The sequence below is a fragment of the Rhopalosiphum maidis genome, chromosome 3 (genome assembly GCF_003676215.2).
Source record: "Rhopalosiphum maidis isolate BTI-1 chromosome 3, ASM367621v3, whole genome shotgun sequence".
NCBI lineage: Eukaryota > Metazoa > Arthropoda > Insecta > Hemiptera > Aphididae > Rhopalosiphum > Rhopalosiphum maidis.
Window position 1 is genome coordinate 70,954,919 of NC_040879.1, and position 23,060 is coordinate 70,977,978.

The 23,060-nt window shown below is 26.8% G+C and overlaps 1 long non-coding RNA gene across 1 annotated transcript; it reads right to left on the minus strand.

Moving 5' to 3' along the window:
- Positions 1-8,763: 8,763 nt before the first annotated feature.
- Positions 8,764-10,787, minus strand: LOC113559091. The gene is made up of 3 exons (XR_003405835.1): positions 10,754-10,787; positions 9,695-9,754; positions 8,764-8,888 (listed from the first exon to the last, which is right to left on the minus strand). It is a non-coding gene; the product is annotated as an uncharacterized LOC113559091 (long non-coding RNA).
- Positions 10,788-23,060: the final 12,273 nt, after the last annotated feature.

Sequence of the window (23,060 nt, forward strand, 5' to 3'; positions counted from 1 at the left end):
TTGACGAGTAATTGATTGGAATAGACATACATATTTTTAATTAATATCCACACTTAAAATTGGAATAAAAAAAAAAACAAACAATTGAAGAAGAAATAGTATAAAAGTATCCCAAGTAAATATAACATATCATAATGAAAATATTAGTTTATATGCTATAATAAGTTAAATTTATTTTATTTTATTATATCTATACATTAATTGTAAAATGTATTGACTATAATTCACTAATATGATGTTCCTTACTATTGCATTCTGTAATCAAAAAATTAATTCTGCATTTAAAAATCAATGAATATTTAAAATAATTTGGATATTGCATATATATAGTAAAATTTTAATATTTAAATTTTTGTACGAAATAACGCTTGAAATTATAGTTGCAGTATTAAAAAGATGTACTAAGTGCATACAATAAAACCTCAATTTCATGGTTATAATATGTATTCACTTTTATTTACCTCTATTAATTTCCGTATTTCGTGAACAGCCTTAAAAAATATAAAATTTATGATTTTCATACATTTATTAATATTTGTTCATTTTTAAGCATAGCAATAGCTTATTATAAAAAATTATATTTTTATAAATACATCGTTGAATAACAAGAATTATTTAATAAGTAATATTTTCTATTAAACATATTATAATGTTAGTTAATATAAATTTCATATTTTAAAAAAGTTATAAAATAATTGTTAGTTGCTTTTTTTTTTGATTTTACCTTCGTCGTTGATACCATTATTTTTGACACAGTTGCTTATAACAAACATCACGGTTAATATTATTAAAACTTTAAATGATGTCATAGTTATTGTTCAGGTTTAAAGAAGGAGTATAAGTTTTTCTTTTCACAGAATATACCTAAAATGATCAGATTCTGAATAGGTATTAAGATATTATAAGCACAAAAATACGGTCTTTTCATTTTGGCGTTTGCATTATAACGATTAAGTAAACATATCGTGTATTTATATTATAAGCATTTGTTCTTAAATCCAAACGAAAAAAATGTATTGTCTTAGTTGTACATATATGGCGTGGTAAAATTAAAAATACAAAATATATTTAAGCTAATAACTGTGTGCACGTTTGAACTTTGATATTTTATCATCATAGTATATCGTACACCATTTATATAATATCAATTTAAAACTATTTTAACATTTTCAACAGTTGACCAGCTTTTTTTTTTTTACATATATTTTCAATCTCCAAATAAATATTAATTGTACTATGTATTACTTAGTTGTACAGATTGTTAACTTAGTTTTATTCATTTATATCTATATAATCCATATTGATGATTTATAATATAGGATCAATTGTTATTAAAATACGAAATTTATTGTTGCGTAGGTCACTGTAATGTATTACATTGGAATTCAATGATAATCGTATAAATCATGCATACGGATTCTGAGAGTGGACGTTCAGTTAGTCTAATTATTAAGGGGTGTTATGTTACATATTTATAATAAATATTATGAAAATTATATTTTATCTATTAGTACAAATATATACTGTTCTAATGTTATCAGAGGTTTTTATGACTTTCTAATTTTTTATCGGCCTGTTGTGATGAAATAAATGTCAAATGATTATGAGATTGAGGATTTAGGTTTCTAAGAATTTGTATTAGTGGAGGACACTCGATTTATATAAAATGTATTATACGATATAATATATCACGATATTAGTGCAAAATATTGTTATAATGCCTGACTTTAAGCAGCCTTATAAAAATATAATGTTTGTTTAGGCACAATAATGTGGTGAGGCAACTGCGCATTTATTCTCTCCTCCTCTCTCTCTCATACTAGAATACTTATGTGAATTGTGCGAGCATAAAATAGTTATATAATTTATGCTCTCTAACCAAAACCATCTTCATTCTTTTTCGAAAATCGAAACACAATTTACTTTTTTATTTCCGAATTCATAGTTATCATTAAGCCTTTACAGTTTCTTTTAACGACTTAATTTTATATACCATTGTAGATGTACCCCATAATATTGTTATTGTTTCATTTTAATAATCATGCTTACTACACTAGATTCATAATTTTATATTCTTATGTTAATTATCTTTATTTTATATATTATAATAATATGAACCCATACTACTTTATAAATATCAATATGTTGTGTATATATTTTAATTGTAGCGAGCCAGTGGCACAACCAGGTCTATAACTTTTTAAATACTCCGAAACGACAACATTTTTTAATATACATCTAGCCGAGTTGAAAAAAAAATAATCTACTTAAAATATTATCAAAATATAATACGTGGATTTCAAATATTAGTTAAAAGTTCAGTGTTTGATAAAGAAAAACTTAGAGAACATATTGACTTTTATGCTAACGATGTTTATGATGCAATCATTATTTGATTAACATTAATATACAAAATAATAGTATTAGTCTAATACCTACATTATATTTAATGTATGCAATTCAGATTTATTACCAAACATAAAAATATACGCTTTTGAAAATACTTACCACACATCTAATGACTTCATGCGAGGTCGAGAGATCATTTAAAAAAACTTAAAATTACTTAAATAATTTCACAGCAGAAAGAAAACTCAATAGATTAGTTGCTATCAATATCCACTACGAAGTCAATGTGACACCTGAGAAAGTAGAGCACATCATAAAAATAATCATATAAAATAATATATATAAAAAAAGTCTCTTTAAACTAGTTATGTCGTTGTGTTTAATTAAATAACTAACATTGTCCAAATAATCAATTCATTTCATATATGGAGGATTGTTCTTTTTCTTTAAGACGGAAATTCTTTGTTTGAGCTTAATGTATTTACTGTAAATTCTTTTAACTTGTTTTCCATGTCATCCTAAATTTTCAGAATTCAGAAAGTATAGTACTAAGATCGTTTCAAAAACGATTTAGTATTTAAAATTATTTCAAGTATTTTTCTACTTTATTTTGATCGGTATTTCGATGCTTAAATGGTATGAACGATACATTAGTGTAGGTAAACAAACAAATCACAAATAATTGTTAGGGATTTAGATTTTAATAACCTTGTTTACAAAGACTATGGAGTATATTTCAGCATTATATTATTGGTACAGGAATCAGTATAAAATTATATACATAAAAGCTGTTTTGAACTCAAATGGAATTATTCAACCTATACCGTTTTTTTTTTATCCAAGTGAAATTTACCTAAATTTAGTGCAATTCAACCATATCTAATTTAACAGGTGTATCAATAATTCAATTAGTTGTAAAATCGTATTACAAAAAAAAAAAAAATTTTAAAACGAGCCAATTCGTTTTATAATATTATTGTTGTGTTCGTGAACGTTTTCATTGCATTATTAAACTGCTTGAAATAGAAGATTTTTGAAAACTATTCCCGAATATGGTTTTGATATAAACTCTATAATTATCCTTTTTTTTTTTAAATTGCAATCGGTATAATCATTTGGCATATATTATTCACAAAGTCGTATAATTAAAACCAAATATTTCATAATATTATTATATTATAATCATAATAATTAATTTTGCTATGTATAGCAATATTTACAACGATTTAGTATAATATAATATATGTATATATATACAATATGGCTGTTTGAATTATATTTTATTTTAATGTAAATGGCAAGCGCATTTACACTTAAATTTAAATTCAACCGCGACTTCTATGAGTTACGGCCGCGACTGACGGCGATCGAATATAGTTTGCGCTATGGCAGTGATGAGGGCGATACGATTATCAGCAGATTCAGATGCCACCGCTCGTCCGAATTGCAAACCATAAACGAAAACACACTGGTCCTAATACTGTGTTATATCTATTCGCCCGGCCTGTCGTGCTGTATCCGGTCGGCGTCGATGTCGCGCACCTATACGGTTTCCGGAAAAGCTGAGTCGACGATGCCGATATTTATATTCCATACTTATCGCTCTGTACAGTCTGCGCCATCAATAAGACACTACAGCACTGAGCTTGAGTGCATTACAGGGGTCATGTTGTTAGTCGCACGCGTACCGCTGTATACTGTCGCTATGATGTTACTATAGCTGCCGCCTACATATCTTATTTGATTTCCCCGGGCATTTATGGATCCGTTATCCGTACAAAAATAGTCGGCATATACTATAATCGATTAGGTTAGAATATGATTATTGTTTGTATATGATATATAATCAAACATTTTACTTTTATTTATTTTAATATTTTTTTAATTTGTGTAACAATTTTACAAAGTTATATCTATTAGTCAAAAGGAAAATATCTCGTAAAACGATACGTGATGATATAATCGGAAAATAAATGTATTTGGGAATTATTTCAGTTTAAATTAAAGTATTTATATAAGTCAGCACCACGTTAGGTGGTCTTCTGCGACCAAAAAGAACTGTGTTGCCTGATGCATTTTTCACGAAACACAGTCAAAAGTCATAAACATATAAATAATATACTAAATTGGTGTTTAAAATTTTTAAGTATTAAAAATAGTTATAAGGATATTTAATATCATTGATTGTAAATAATTTACGTTAATATATAATAATGTTGATGTATAATTAATTGTAGGTACCATTATTAAGTACTTTTTATAGTCATGAATAAAAAAAATCGATAATTGCATAATAAAAATAACCATATAAAATCATAGGCGCCGACTTTTAGATATTAGAGTGGGGACAACCTACTCTTCCTCTATTAAGCGAAAAAAAATTCTGTAGTATACTACAATTTGCTGATCAAGAGGAGTAATAACCGAATTGTCCGGTAACCCTCTTTTAATTCTCCTCTAGGGTGTAAAATAAAATATTATGCATATATGTTATTTTAATTTTATAAAATAAAATCAATTCCATCTCTACATTCCAGAAAAAATTGAAATAACAGATGCATTTTTAGACCAAATATAAAACCAAATTATAGTGAGCGATTTATAGTGTTTATAATCATTATTGATGATCATATTATTTAGGTAATATACTAATATATAGTCGTCAATGTTCTGTCGTTCTGATGAATATTTTCATGTCATAATCTGGTATTTTAACCAAATAATTATTGTTGTATACAACGGAGGCGAAATAATACTGTTGCCCCCATTAAATCAATGCACGGGGGCGATCGCCCCCTTTGCCCTCGTGGAGTCAGCGCCCATGTATAAAATAATGTAAAAAAAAGTTTTTTAAACTAGTTAAAATTATTGCGTTTAATTAAATTATCATTGTCCAACTAATCAATTAATTTGATCTACGAAGGATTGCTTGTCACTTTTTCTTCAAGACACCAACTTCTTGGTTTGAGTTTAATGTATTTATTGTAAATTCTTTTAACTTGTTTTCCACTACACCTTAAGTCTTCAGAATTTAGATAGTTAGTACTATACTATCGTTTCAACTGATAAATATTTCACTGTGTCCATTTATCACATTATAAACCACAAGTTTGTAACCTTGTTTTAAAGCAAAAGTAATTTTAGAATTATGCGGAAAAATTGATCAACGATGAAATAAAACGACGATGAAACGGGATACGAACAATAATATATATAACATATATGTATACAGGTAGCTAACTAGCAAACCTGTATCTAGTTGATTACAGGCAGTCCTAAATCTGTTATTACACATCACTACTGAGACCGCTGTTAAATTATTTCGAAAATACACAGGTAGGGTAAGTAGATAAGAGAAGAAAAATTACATATGATTTTTAATCGTAAGTTTAATTTGTTTCATTGTTATATAATTACCTAACATTTTTTAATTTTATTTTACAATTAATTATTTGCGGTAAATTGTCGTGCGGTAAATTTTTTACGATAAATTGACATATATCCCATAATACTGCTATAGTATCATTTAAATCAATGAATACATTATTTTAAATAGTTCAGGATTAAAAAATGCGCAAAAACGGTATCTGTCGCGGTTACTAAACCTGGTTACTTGCGTTCGGTAACCATCATAATTCATTGATATATGGATTTTTTAAATTATTTTGTGTTATTACAATACGATCTTTATTCGATAGGGGGTATAATCGCTAGTACCACCCCCTTATATAACGTGCCTGCCGTAGACGATGACACTAATAACCACGAAGTTTATACGCGAGTGATACGTCGCAGTGCCGGTGGATACCGACGACGTTACACAGCCGCTATGTAAAATAGGTTGTTAGTGGATTATAGACCACCGCACAATATTACCCTTATTAGTATTATTGACATTTTATACGGATACATATCACTCCATCAGTCGTGTTTGCATCCGGTTGCCACGGATGTTACATACCCACACCTTATCCCGAACCTGCTGTCATTTTTAATTCCAATGTCAGTTACCTCGTACATTCTTCGCTGTCCATAACTCAGTATCGCAGTCATCACTACAGCGCGTTGCTTCCGCCACGCGTATAACAATATAGCTATTAGCCACTATGCCGCTATCGACGGTCGCGTCGGCATGACTTATCCGTCTCGATTATATATTATCATATTATATTTGGTTACATTCAGATGTTGAAAAATGTATATCTGTACACAAATTTTACTACAAGTATACGACTATTACGTTTCTGTGTAACTCAACGTTATATTTTTTCCATTACACCGGCGATAACAATTTTCATCACATATTTTTATTTTCATCAATCACGAATGTGTGTAATATTACATCGTGTAAGCACGTCACCGTTCACGTCCGAGTTATGCACGTTTGCATATTATATACATAAATATACGAAGGGAAGTTAGCTATAAAATAAATGGGTCGTATTTTGAATTTGACGGGACCATCGTCAATGAGTGTGCGTATCAGATGACCAGATTTATACTACTTTTATAAGTTTTATAATTATTATTTTTGTTGATTTTGTATCGCTCGTAGGCACTTTCATCTATATATTTATCTATTTTTCTGGACATAGATAAATTCGAATATAATGAATAATTCATTCAAATTCTTTTTGGTTTTAATAAAATATATCTTTTTTTAATAAAAATTTTATGGATTATATTGATTAAGATATGAAAACAAACGCGATAATAAACGACGGTTGTGTATAATGTAAATCATATAATATGTGAAGTACAATTGGGCAATTCAAAGTTCAAGTTTTATGTTCAATGTTCGTGTAATGTTTTATATTTCCATTAACGTTATTCTGTTACGAATGTACTGCAAATTAATTTTATTTCTGGTAGTACCACATTAAATGTACCAACATGTAATAAAGTACTAACATAAATGTAAATGTAACCATTTTATATTTTATTATTATTAAAATAAATAGTTTACAAATAATCAGCGGATTGATAGCCGGCTGGATGAATATGAAAAAATGTTAGGTGGAGTCGATAGCTAATGGGATTAGTATGTAAAAAAGTTCAGTGCAATTGATATCTACGCCCCGCTAGAAAGCCAGTTATAAATGATAATTTTTTTTTTAGTAGTTTGACTTATAAATTATAAAATCCTGTAGCAATATTGTCTTATAAATTGTTTATTAAATTTATTACTTCAATAGAATCAATAGGTCTTAAAAACGAGACGTAAAATTATATTGCATAGTATGGTATGGTTTAATAGATTCTATCCGTTAAATATTACTAAATTTATTTAACAAATTTTATCCTATGGATGTGATGGAATCCGTTAAATGCGTCAGCTGCTTTTTTTTGGTACGTTTTGAGCATTTATAATTAAATCATCATTGCGTTTAAGATGTTTAATAATATTTATTTATTTAGCAAATTTCTTTCCTGTCTAATACTTTTTATTAATTTCCAAGTGGATTTGGAATTATTTGAATATAAATTGAACTTATTTTTATAAAAGTTATTTTATAATTTAATTAAGTTTGTTTTATTATTTTTATAGTAACTTAGTAGTTTTTCATTATGGTGATTTTTTTTAAACTTAGAGTTAATTTTTGTTACGCGAAGAACATAAAAGCCCTGTAGTCATCCATTTTTTAAGTCTCTTATTTTTAGATACGATGTTTTTATTAGTTGTGAGCACATTAGTTATATAAAATAAATTTTCATAAAATAAGTCAAGAAGCCATATTATTATTTTTTTTTCATTGAGGATAGTTTCCACTTTTTGTCTTTTATTTTTATGTTTAGTAGTTTGTAATCTACACAAATTATATAAAACAAAATAATCATTTTAGTTTGACAATTACGGTAAAAATTGTTGTGAAGCACTCGACAAAGTCATAGTTTTTAAAATACTATTAAAAAAGTTGTCGGATAATACACTATCTACATTTACTAGATAGCTGATGTTTTAATTTATAGAATGATAGGGTATGACTTATATGAACTATGAAGGTTATAAAATGTAGGAGTATTCCTCTTGGATACAAAAGATAAATTTATCTACTCTGTGCATATATTATAACCTAGTGTTATAATATTATACGTATACGCAAACAAGACTATAACTCGTAGTATAATATACTTAAGAACTATTTTTGTATTTTAAAATTATATCAATAATACTCCACTCTTCAAAGAAATAGATAAATAATTTATACGCGACTAAAACTTGGGACCCACAAGTAAATACTAAGGAGTACATAAGAAACGGGTTTCATGGATTATAAATATTATTTATTTTTAAATTAAAAATTTCAACATACAATATAATAAATTAAGTTAAATTTCTACTTTCGTTACAAAAAAATTAACACGCTTTTTATTGTCATTTAGTCTAAGCTCGATGATCTTGATATTTTCTTGTGTGGAGTTGATATATTCAGTTTGAGTGGTCTTCTATGGTGCAAATGTTAGAACATTAATATTTTTGCTTTCAATGTGTTCAGTGATATATTTATTGCACCATGTAGTAATATTAAGTTCTGTAGCTATAAACAAAAATAATAACGTTTATAACATAATGTATTTTTTTTAATATTTATAGAAAATTATGTACTGTAAATATTTTAAATATCTTTTGTATTAAATTTACATTTAATATTTATAAGTAATTAGTTCTCTGTTATGTTCTTAAGTTATAGGTATGAGTATGTAAAATACAATTTTTTTGGCATGGTTTTTTGTTACATTAATTTATAACAGCATAGAGTAAAAAAACAACTAAATTAATTAATTAAAATAAAAATACAGCGTAAAAAATAGTAATTATTTAAGAGGATCATTTCTCGAAAAATCAAATTGTTTTTTTAGACAAATTACTACAGTGCACAGGTTTATATGTTTTGTATATAGTTCATATGATACTATAACTATAACGTATTATTAGGGTTAAAACTTATGGTCAAAACCGAGTTAAATAAAGACAACCGGTGACCGGGATTGGCACTATAAATTATGATGATATTTTAAGTCTTTAGCTTTAAGGCTTATGAATATTATTAATTTGTTGATATCATATTATTTTATATGTTTATTTATTATAAGGGTTTGTAATACATCAATCTTCATACACAGTCTACTATTTCGGTGAATACTTATCACAATTTTCTATAACACGTTATCTATACACCTATTTTTTACGCATTTGGAGTTTATCGTTATTATCCTGTTTCGGTAAATTAAACAATAATTTAAGGTTTAGCGTCCACACACACAGCATTGTTATTTTATGGCTAAACTAAATAAAAAAATAAAAATGTTATTATTAATGAGGGTCCACCCCTAAAATACGAACAGTCTTTTTGAATTGATGTCAGAATATCCATAAGATAATCTAAGTACTTCTTTGCTTCTTCTAAAAAAACAAAAAAAAAATGTATACTATAATATAGTATTTGTGATACTATTTTTTATGCGTGACGAAAAAACAAGATTTATCTACTCGCAAAATACAAGTAAATCAGGGCCGGAATCGGACCCAGAAACTTACCGAGCACAATAATTTTACCGGCCCAGTTAATATAACTAGATATTTTAGCTAGCGGCCCATGTACGTATCATAATTATCTTGCGGCCCACCGGACTTATCGCTCGCCGGCCCAATTCGGGCCTGAAGTAAAGTATATAGACTTTTTAACACTATAAATTAATTTTGCAGTCTCAAAATTTTCTGCTATATGATTCGTTATATAGTAGAAAGAGTTTATAAAAACGACGGTTGTATAATATCATACCAGGGTTAATGATTTAATATTAATTTTCCGGTAAAATGCATATGTTATATACTTTTATATTTTAATATTTAATATTATATTGTTTAATATGGGTCATTAAGTATAAAATGTCAAGTTGAAAATCTTTAATATCCACATAATATACAGGCTGCACTAGAAATTATATACATATTATGACAATAAAGAATGTCAAAATAAAAATAAATGACCCGTATCGAATTATATGTCTATGGACATATTATAATATAATATAAGATGAAAATAAACATTGCAAAGTTGAAAACGAAATATTGAGAAATTTGTATATATTAAAATGCAATAAAACACTTATTACTTTATAATAATAGATATAATATGTGTATAAATAGATTGAATTTGTCATTTGTGATTTAAGTATAATAATATTATGTGCTGTTTTGTAATAGAATTTTTTATGTTTGAGTTGTTCATCTGCATAGTGATATAATCTATTTTTTATTTGACCCAGAACTTCATTGCCAATTATCAACGATTTTTACTCCTTATTATTTTATGACTATTTACTGTTTACGAAGTATCAACAAGTTTAAGGATATAAGTGGCAGTGAAAAATATTTAAATAATAATTAAAAATAAATTACCATTCCATTCTCGTGTTTGTTTTTTTAAACTTTCTATAACAAAATAAAATTATAAAATTCGTTGTTAAAATATCTGCTACTAGAATCTAAATTTATCAATTTCAATTCCAATTATTGCAGTACCTATACTATAATTTGTTATAGCTAGAGGTCTCTTTTGAAATAGGCTCTTATTTATTTTAAAGTTTTATGGGATGATTAAATGTTTGGTACCGACCAATTTTGGAACGGCTGCTTTATGCAGTGTTGGCTGTATAGTAGTGCATACTAGTCGCTTCCCAAAAATATCTAAAAATAAAGGTCTAATCCAAGTTGCGGCCCGATTAATTGTTGTCTCATCCTTATATTATTATTGTTACCCGTTTGATAATAGCGATAGTCAGCAGTCATAACATAATACAAGTGTTTACTTGTGACATAAATCATATTATTAATTAAAAATATCTTATAAATATTTATCAGTTTAAAGTTATTGCAAAACTATTTTTTATTCGTTAATTTTGCACAATATATACCAATTTTTTTCTATGAATCACATGAAATAATACATTTTAGTCCATAAGCATCAATTTTTAATATTCACAAAACCAAGGAAATGATATCTACGCGAATTGTGTTGATAAAATATACATAGAAATCAACTATTAAATGTTTCACTTTTTTAATAATTATCCTCGTTAAGATTGGACACTATGGCAGTGAATTATATATAATTTATATTATAAGATTTGGGCTATCATTTCAGTCATTTTAAAATTGGCCGGCACTAAATACTTAAACACGTATGTTACTTAAATACTTTATACATATCTAGGATGAAGCGAATTCGCTTATAAAATTAAGCACCTGTTATAATTTAAATTTGTTATTTAATCAGAGGTGATATGATTATAATAAATTGTATTTATATCAATTATAGTATATTACGTGAAAAGATAAGTAGATACACATCCAATGCTGTAATATCCACTTATTCTTAAACTATAATTTAGTCTATACCGTATTTTTTTACCGTTTTGTTGTTTAGTTTCTACAGAAAAAAAATATAAAGATTTTAATAATAATTTATATATTTCTAGTTTTTGATTATAATGTCTGATACTCTGATAGTTAAACATTTCTTAAAATGTTAAATACAATCGTTAATTCGTAACGTTCTCAAGTACTTATAGCTCAGAAAGTCGGGTTTATTGATTGAGATCGGCAAAACGACTGTATGTTTATTAGACCCGATGAACCAGAGCTGATGATCAGTTATTAAACCAAATCAGGTGAACGGAGCAGACCCGAGGAGTGACCAGTATTTATAAAGGAGGCATATGGGTAATTAACTTGAACTTTTTTTTATCACTATAATTACATTCAGTCTCTGTATTAAAAATAAAAATATTAATAACAAAAATAAACGACTTAATACTCACTTAATGAGGTTGAAAGCCATCCATCGAGTTTATAAGACATAGAAACTGACGAAAGTTGAAGCAGCAGGAAATATTGATGTGAAAATAAAAATAAATAATAATAATAATAACAATACATAAATAAAAAGAATAATTAATGTAAACTGAAGGTCACTTCAGTATAGTATATATTATTTGTATGTTCACAGCACTTTTTAGCGGGAAGATTTTAAAAGTTAAAGGAGAATATATCGCTCAAATCAATTATTTTTCCCGTGACACACGAAATAATACTGATTTTTAAAAACTATTATGTATGGCAGCACTATTTAGCAGAAAGACTGTTAAAGTACAAGGGTGAATATACAATTCAAAACCATTTATTTTTTCTGTGTATAGTGTAAGGTGTAAAATAAAATCATAGTAATATTTAAAAAAAATGTTTGTATTTAAATATAATTTTAAACTGATATTGATTTATATGGGTATAACTTAATTGACAAAACGGAGAGCTAAAAAATTAATGATTCAGAAGAGATAGAAGAAGTAGAATAAAAGAAGATGAAGAAGAAGAAGGGATAACTGAAATAAAATTTTCGAATTTTAAACAAAGAAATATAAAAAGATGACAAAGGCGTGTGTCCAAAATCGTGTTTCAATGCATAATAGGTAGTACGCCAAGTGTGCACTAGCTAGTTGCCAAAATTATAAAATTATAACACAAATCGATATTAGTATAAAAACTATAAGACTAGGTAATATTATAGAATATGGAACACCAGTTGATATATATATATATATTATATAAATATTATACTCCCTATGTAAGCATTAGACGAATTGACAATTCGCGAGGAAAAAAACAGTACAATATAATTAAAATTGTTAATTGATATTTAACAGCATTTAAGTTTTCTATGTTTATTTTTACATATTAAATAACAAAGTTAATTTAAACTATTAATTTTCTTCACAATCTCAGCTCTATTGATAATATAATAGTGAAACTTCATTACTCATTAGTATAATTAAATCAATCATTAAAGTTATAAGTAAATTATAATAATTTTCTTACATATATCGTATGATATTATCATATTGTTGTATTGGTTATCCGCTAATAAATAAATAACATATATATTATTATTATTACATCTAACAATAGGTATTTTTATAATTTGTTTTATTCTACTATAAGTTATTTTTTTTTAATTTATGAATTCTGTACTCCATTAGAAGTTTCATCTTAGTTCGCTACACCCTTAAATTGATCCCAATAAATATATTATGTAAAGTGCTTAGAATTAACAACACCGCACTAGTAAGTACTCCAAGTTCGGAATTTTTCTTCAAAACTTGCTTTACATTTTTTAATGTAATGGAACTTCGATAAATGTTTTGAAACCAAAAAGTTACAAAAACTGTGGTTTTGGTAGATAATATCAATATAAGGAATAATATTATTATGGACTGTATTGATTGCTACGATTATTCATAAGAAATTCATATGCAATAGGGTCATAGATATCAAAAATCTGTTCAGATAATTATTACTGAAATTTCCTTTATATATTTTAATACCAAAATCGTGTTTCTTCGACCAACAAATTGCCTGATTTTTTTCTACAATAACATAACGATCAACGTTAACTAATATAGTATAGAATATAATATAAATATAGTTAAGAAACCATTCGAATATTTTTAACATGATGTGCCGGCCTATCATAGCTTATATAATTATGTCTTAATTATTTAAATTTAGAGCAGTTATGGATCGTATATGTTTTTTCGTCAAATAACCATTTACTTACCTTTAAATGATCTAGTAGTATTCTCTGTTTAAATATATATAATTTTATAAATTAAAGTTCTACAAACAGAATTATATGCTATTTTAATGAATGAAAATTTTTAAAAATAATCGTTAAACATGAATTGTATGTCTCAATTAGTTAAATTTTGATCAGTCAAGATTCAAGGATCTTAATGTCACATTATGACTTCTAATTTCAAGTATATGTTTTTCCTTAAATAATCATTTTCTTACCATCAAATACTTTAGTAACATTCTCTGTTTAAAAATTTATAATTTTACAAATTTAATATTAATACAAACACTATTTTAATGCTATTTTAATAAATGATAATTTTAACAATAAATATTTAAGGATTTAAATATGTATTGATAAGTCCTTATATTGCAGTTAAGTTTGATAAAGTAAAGTATACCTAAATTCATCTCACTAAAGTTGAATATAATATTGAACTAATATATTATTTTTAAAATTTAAAATTGTATTTAATTTAAATAGACTAATTCTTTAGACTTTTTATTAGTTAATAATATTATCATAAGAATTTCAAAATATTATAAATAAATGACACAATTTGAAGAGAGTCTATTTTAATAGTTCTCAAAAAAATTAATTTTATAGTAAATAAAAAATTTTGGCCGTAGAAAAATGTGAAATTATCAACTATTATATTCATAATTAATTTATTGAAAAAACATTTTGTGATATTATGTTATTCGATTAATTATTATAGAATTGATAAAATGTTTTTATTTTTAATATTTTTATTGATCACATTATCGTCATTATAAGATTATTAATTAGGTTAAAAAATAATAATTAAAAACAAGTTTGTTATCTTACTTAAACACTCTAAACAAATTATAAAAAATAAATATTTACTTATTTAGAGACGTATTTAATTCAAATATATTTGCAGTAGAACAAAATAATAAAATTATAATTTTTTTTTTAATAAATTTTATATTATTTTTATATCAAATTATTAAATATAGAAAAAATTTCATGATTTGAATGATAGTTATTATTTATTACATATTAGTATTAACTTTTTAAAAGTATAATATACGGTTTGAAATTGAGTATAGAAATTCAATTGTTTTAATAATGTTAATATTTGGGCGATGTTTAAAAAAAATATTATTTTATTTTTTAAAGTTGAACAAATATTTTTATATTACATAATATATATATATATATATATGTAATTGAATTAAGTTTTATTTTAAATTAAGCAAAACAAGCTATACTCTTCAATTAACTCACCTGCATGAGCTGTGAAAGTATAAACGTAAATTGTAATTTATTGATTAACAAATTTCTTAAAATATTACAAATTTAATTTTAAAAATAATCAGTTATTTGAATGTCAATATATATGTTTTTTTTTTAAAAGTATTTATTTAAGTATTCTTTACTTTGATAATAATGCGATTCCGGTTAAGTATGGGTAAAAATTCATTGGAGTAACTCGTTCATCGTATCAAAATACCTAACAATATTTCACTGAGAATATACTAAATGAGACAACTGAAAAAGATCATGGTATCATCTTCTACTCAATCAACAACCTATCGCCAATTGACTTCTCTGTAGCAACCAGTAAATTAACATTGTAACATAACACACATGATAAATTAGTATATTTAGTATAACTTTAATTTTTCTCTAATTAGAAAATGCAAATAAACAATATAGGGTAAAATAGGTCTAAGTAGTTGCCTACTACATGTCCATCATCACTTTTTTGTTCCGATATTTGAAACGGTAATCATTAAAAAAATGCTAGCATTCACCGGCAAATTTTAAAAACTTATGAGACTCATTAACCTAATGTAAAATCTAATAAATACCTAAATCGACACAAAAAACAACTGTCTAATTCAATGTCACACAAACAATTCACAAACTCGACGAAACTCCAAAATTAGTTGAAACTCAATATCTATACATTTTCTATGTATTTCTACAAGTATAAACAATAATAAGATTTAAAATAAAATGTTAAACTGAATTAAAATATATTATATAGCTACACAATTTAAATAATTCTTCATTTGTTTATTCTGTAATATCTTATAAGAAAACTTTTTTTAAAAACTATTCACAAATATTATTATAAATGGTTCATTCAACTACAACCGTTATAATGAGTTTAATATTATTAAGGCTATTAATTAACGTTCATCTTTATTTATGTACGAACAAATGTGTGGCCTTACTCGTTTGATAACAGGAACCTATGAATATAATAAAGTTATTATAGAATATTTTATGTTACAAATTTGCTATAATTTTAAATGTCATGACAAAATTATGAAATATTTTTAATTTCATGTTTAATAAAATTTAATATTATAATAGTCAATAATAATTTATGAATGTTATTTATCCAATTAATGTTCAGAAGTGGTTTTCATAAAATGTTGCTGTTATAGTAACAGCCACATCATTATTTCAATAAAAAAATTCTATAAAAAAAAATGTTCTATTTTTTTCAAGAATCAATGGAATTAATATATAAAATATATGAAATATGAATACAAATAATCATAATATTCATATTATAAAATTCTATAAAATGAATAGTTCATTTTAAAGATCTTATCTATGATATAAAATAAATGTAATACAGCAATACATACTAAGACAATTCACTTTTTTTGTTACTAGTTTTTTAAAAACACAATAAAATAATTTTGAAATTAGTGTCGTTTTAAAATAATGTGATTTAAAGTTAATTTTAAAAATTAAAATAAGTTCTAAATTAAACAAATAGTTAAAAAAAAAAATAATCCATAATGAGTGGGTATAGACAAAATATCAATATGCCTTATATTCTGGTCTCTGTAACCTTTCTTGTTTCTATTGTTCTCATGAAGTATCCTCAATTATCCGTCAGGAGATTGATTACCTATTTAATTATTTATGCCAATGTCTAATTACTATTTATAATGTATATCTGCTATATACATGGATTTGTGTAGACTTCGTTCAAAATTTGAATTGTATATTATAGCACACGCTATATTCTAAATACATATGTTATTAATTATTATATAAATTACAGCAGACACGATATGATTATTTAATATTATTAGCCAAATCAGCGAGCCATTAATAACACGATATCGGCGCCATATTAAAAATGAAACCAGGTGGATTTGGCCAGACTAGGGGCCCTTACTGAGGTCCGGTCCCTGGGGCTACAGCTTCGGCTGCCCCTCCCCCCTATACTAATCGGGCTTGTTTATATATCACGTCCATACCATTATTTGGTATGAAATATTCTATTGATAAAATTTATATTTACACGATTTAAATTTATATTATGTACATTTTTATACTATTACTCACGTAGGAAATCACAAAAATCTTCTGGTGTATATGTTCTATGAACTGTAATAAATGTATAAAATATTACATTATTCGGTTGGGTTTCCTTTTTTACTTGATACATTATGAACATTAAAATACAAACACATATTGTATAAGTTCAAGAGTTCCAACACATTTGAAACGAATTTTATAAATTATTTGAATACATACATTTATAAAGACAAATAAATTTAGGAATAATACTTACGATAAATGGAGTGACCATGTAATTTGATTTGATCACGGAATTTAAATATATAGTCTGTTGGTAATTTTAAGAATAAATAAATATTATAATCCATAAGCTAGTTTTTTCTTTATTAGCATACCTAACCTATAAAATATGGGTTAGATTCTATACATTTCACAATACAGTCAATAGTTCAATACAGATCCCTTCATCAATATCGATTCGTTATTAACGAATAATTATATAATAAGGGGTTCCCGTTATCTGATCATGACAACTTGGCCATTATTTATTAATTGGTACGTTATATTTAAGCTTGCTTATTGCAATATTACAACGATTTACGTTTATAATTACAGTATATTAATTTTAAATATACTTATTTTTATCTTCTTTAAATTACGAGTTTTTAAAAATGTCTATCAAACTGCAGGTTGAATTCGAGATAGTTATTATTTTTAAACAACACTATACCAATCGGTTAAATTATTTAAAATTGTTGTCGTCACATGTGAAAGATGATTACGTCTGTAGGAATTGTGAAAATATATTAAATAAATAGGTACCTTTAACATCTTTCTGTGACAGTTGTGATTGTTCATAGTCATCTTCCTGCTAGAGACATAATTAAACAAAATAAGGCTAAGACTTTTGTAATAAAATATTAAAACTAGGCAATGCATGTCAGTACAATTAAAAACTAGTATTGTGAATTGTGACGGAGTGCCGAGTGTTTGGCCGACCGTCTTAATTTGTAATAGAAAACTCCGATGCGTTTGGTCAGTATCATGTTTCTATCTTTATTGCTGAAACTAATTATTTATTATTATATACTATATATTGTACAGAGGTATGGATAAAAAAGTATTGGCCGGGCTTAATTTAGCGAGCCAATGCAGGCGGTTGTGCTTTAGACGACCAAGCGTGCGCGTGGCCCTACCTTACATTAAAAGGTTAAAATGTTTTATGTCGTACAATGGTTTTGACGGAGCCAACCGTCACTAACACGTGTCTTACAAAAGCGGCTAATGAATGCCGAGCTCTGCTTACTTAATTTTTTAAGATATAGTTAAGTTGAAATGAGTTGTAAATATTGAAGACCAATAACGACGAATAATTCTATGATGTGCAAGCCATACTTCGATACTTCACGTGTAATCTAAAATTGAGTTCTCTATATTGTTTTACGGCAAGTATTAAAACATCTCTGAACGAAGACTATCGAAATTCGGCATGTTTATATATATATATATATGGTTATGATAAGTAGAAACATATGAACGAAATGCCGATATATAGTAAATTGTAGAAAAATTGATCGATCAGCCATTCACGCTAGCACATTTGTGGAAGCTTCCTGTGTGATCTACACAGTTAAAAAGATGTAAAACTAGATTTTTACGGCAAAATCGTCAAAAACTGAGGAAAGCCAATAAAATAAAATAAAAATATAGAAAAATTCACAAATTTCGCGTTCTTTTGTTCTTAAACTGTTTCGGTTACGCATCTAACATTACGTGTAAAGTTTTGGAGTTTAAAAATAATTCCTTCATCGCAAAAACTTACATACGAGTTTTTTTCAAAAAAAGTGGTTTTTAGTGGTCTTAGATATTAAATATTTGGATTTTCGTTATTTTATTGACATAAAAAGACAGGTAGATAAATCATGCCATAAATCTAATTTGATGTGATTTCTATACTATTTAATGCATTTTTATTTAATATCATTGAAATTATTATTCATTTATTTTTTTTAAAGATAATATAATAATATTTAGATAGACAAATAAAGAATTATAAAGACTGATTGTTAAATTTTAGGGTTGAAAAAGTTGTATCAATAAATAAATATTTTTAATTTTATAAGAAAGTTTAGTTGATGTATTAGATAAAAAAAATAATCCACAAAACTCACTTTTTTTTTATTATTTTTAGTCAATATTTGGTCCACATTTTGATCAAATGTTATGCCATAACTTTTGACTTCTAATATGTCATGACAATGGTTTACAAACGTTAACGCACAATTTATGAAAAAATAAAAAAATCAATTATATTACATTTATTATATAGGTATATATAAACTTACGATACACACCGTATGATAATAACCGTTGATAATCAAAAATTGTATTATGTATTTTTTTTTTAAACATTATTATCCAACATCTTTTTAACATATTATAAATTATAATCACACACGATTACTTACCAAATTGCATTACAAAATTGTAATTTAAAAATGCTGAATAATCTACATAAATATATAATAAATCAGACGTTTGTATGGTATAGGTAGATTTGAATATAAAAATTTTTTAATATTAATAGGTATAAGATGCAAATATGTAATCATTATAAAATATTAAAATAGTTTTAATTAAATACATAAAAAAATTATAAAAAATTTATTTGACAACACTTGTTGATACCATAAACAGCATAAACGCATACTTACATTGAAACCCAACATTTGTTAAATTGCCTGTTATGTTTTATCCAAAATTAAATATACAATATTAATAAAAATACAATTTTTATAAAAATATCAAATTATTTATGGTGGACATTTAGAGTTAATCCTATGTTTATTTAATGTAAATTATATAATATAACTTTTTTTGTACTTTAAATAAATGTAAAACATTTATTAAGCATTTGTAGAATAATATTCTACACATTAAGTACCCATACTATAAGTAAAAGAATGTATAATGTTAAATTTGATATAAAAGAAAAGATTGTAATGATAGTTTTAAGTTTAATGTTTAAATAATATTGTAATGGACTATGTGAAGTACACTTATTTAAGTTCCTTTATCATAGTCAAGTTACATAAATCAATTTTAAAATGTATTAACAATAATTTACTAATAAGAAATTCTTTACCAATGCATTCTAAAAAAAAAAATATGATATTATTTTATATTTAAAATCAAAGAGTCATTAACTACTATTAATGTATTATTAAGTATTCAGTACATATATATTGTAATTAATATCTATCATATTTAAATTTTAATAAACAATAACAAATTCATAAGTACTATAAGTTGAAATAATATAAAAATATACCGAGTACATAATATAATGAATAAACTATCGTAGTTATGTTGAATCTATATATAAATTTAATTATAATTTACTAATATCGAGTCCCTTACTATTCAATTCTAAAAATCAAAAATCAAACATTAATTCTTAGTTAAATCAATTGATATTTAAAACAGTTTGGATATTACATATATGTGTTGTATATGCATGCCTGTGTGTATGTATATATGTATGTATGTATGTATGTATGTATGTATGTATATATGTATGTATGTATGTATGTACTGCGTATATATTTATGTATGTGCGTATGTATGTATGTGCCGATGGAGCTTGCATATATATAACGCTCAAATGCGTTGACTCAGGATAAAATACCTGTGTGACCGATTCGGTTCTCACGATGGTCTACGTGACCAAAAAGGCTGGGTCAGCACATACTGAAGACCTCGGACGGACCGTTGCAACGCGCCCCGTCTGTTGGTAATTAGTCGAGTCTGGTCTAAAGAGGGAGTGACACCTGTGTTACTCAGCAGAGCATCTTATAATTTTTATAGCAGAACCTCGTATAGTTTTAATCAGATCCTCTCGTAATATTAGTATTTAATATTCATTTCTTTAGTGTGTAATTCATTTAAATATTCATTTCTTTAGTGTTTAATTCATATCAATATTGATGTATTCAGTGTTAAGTTCATAAACCAGTAATTATAATATAATATATATACCTATAACCAACACCTGTGTTACTTCATTTGACACTAACAACCAAGATAAACCTCACACGACGGTACTCCACACTTCATTGGTGGCAGCGGTGGGATCTCTGAAAGCGAAGAATTGTCGTAATTCACTTTACGACAGTGCAATTTTAGAGATCAGTAACCTACGTGGATTTACCGCCGTCCAAGTGTAATCGGTTTTTGTGTCAATACACCAGCACAGATTTCGTTCAAAAATCAGTAACACGGTGATTGAAGTGCCGCCGCGATATAATTCGCGCCGTCAGGGAGGGGAGCTGCACACGTCTTCGTTCCAGTACGAACCGCCGCCGCCGCACCAGTGGGACAGTTCTACAGCACTATCAGCGGACGTCGTATCAACACCGCCACACTATCAACGGAAATCTTATCAACCAGTAAACAATAACAATCAACATAATCATAATGCAGCGGTATTTATTATGCATCATCGCGTAAGTTTTATTTAATGTATTCGTTAATCGGGATTTATTTATGCTAGTGCGTGTCGAATTCAGGGTCTAATGGTAGCACCAATTTAGATTTAATATATTTCAGTATTTATAATACTGTTCACAACTAGTTTACGTCAATCTATTTAATTTATTCAATAATTGGGATTTATTCATTTATTTATTTTTGGCTAATGCATGTCGAACTCAGGGTCAAATGATAGCATCAATTCAGATTTAATAGATTTAAGTAGCTCTAGTAGTGATCCCTCTAGTGGAGAATTGTATGAACCAAGTAGTTGGTTACGTAGTGCAAGAGAGACGATAGAACAAGCGGACGAGCTTTTAGGTTCAACCAGGTATTTTCTAAGAAAGCAAGTGACCAACGCACATCCAGAACATCAACAAAATTCAGAACATCAGCAGCACGTACAGCATACAGAACATCAAAAAGACAAGACAAACTCAGAACGTCCAGAAACTCAATCGAATCAAGAAAATCAAAAATATTCGGAAAATACAGTACGTCAAAACAACTCAGAGCTACAAATAGGAAAAATGGAAGACCAACAGAAGCTAGAAACCTCTAATCTTAAGACAGAAACACACAAATCTGGAGTAAGCATCGACGCAGCAATGCACGTAGTACCGAACTTCGATGGAACAAGCTCCGACCAAGCATATCATTTCCTAAGGGCGTGTGATTTCGCAGTCAGGATTGTCGATCCGGATCAGGTCGATTTGTTAGTACAGGGACTGATAATTAAGCTATCAGGAAGAGCATTGCGGTCGATAAGATATAAGGACATAACAACGTACAAGGAATTCCGGAAAAATATTGTGGAAATATCGGAAACCAAAAAGTTACTACCCCAGCTGCACATGAAATTGCTCACGTGCAAGAAGAGTCCTGATGAAGGAGTGCAAGAATATTATAATAAAATGGAGCAATTATTACACGACTTAATTAGTGCAACAATGGAGGGGGGGATTACGCGAATGGAACGGACATTGAAAGGTTGTTACACAATCAGGTGCTCAACGCATTTATAAGCGGCTTACCCGAATCTTATCGGATATTATTAAAAGCGCGAGGCCCTAAGAAGCTGAGCGATGCGTTAGTATTCGCTTTATAAGAGGAAACAAAGGGAAACTTGGCGAAGGAAACTCAATTGTTCAGTATACAAACTAACACCAAGAATCAACAGCCATCAAAATCTTATTCCGGAGTGTCAAAAAATGGAAACAATGGTAAAAGCAACAACACCAATAAGGG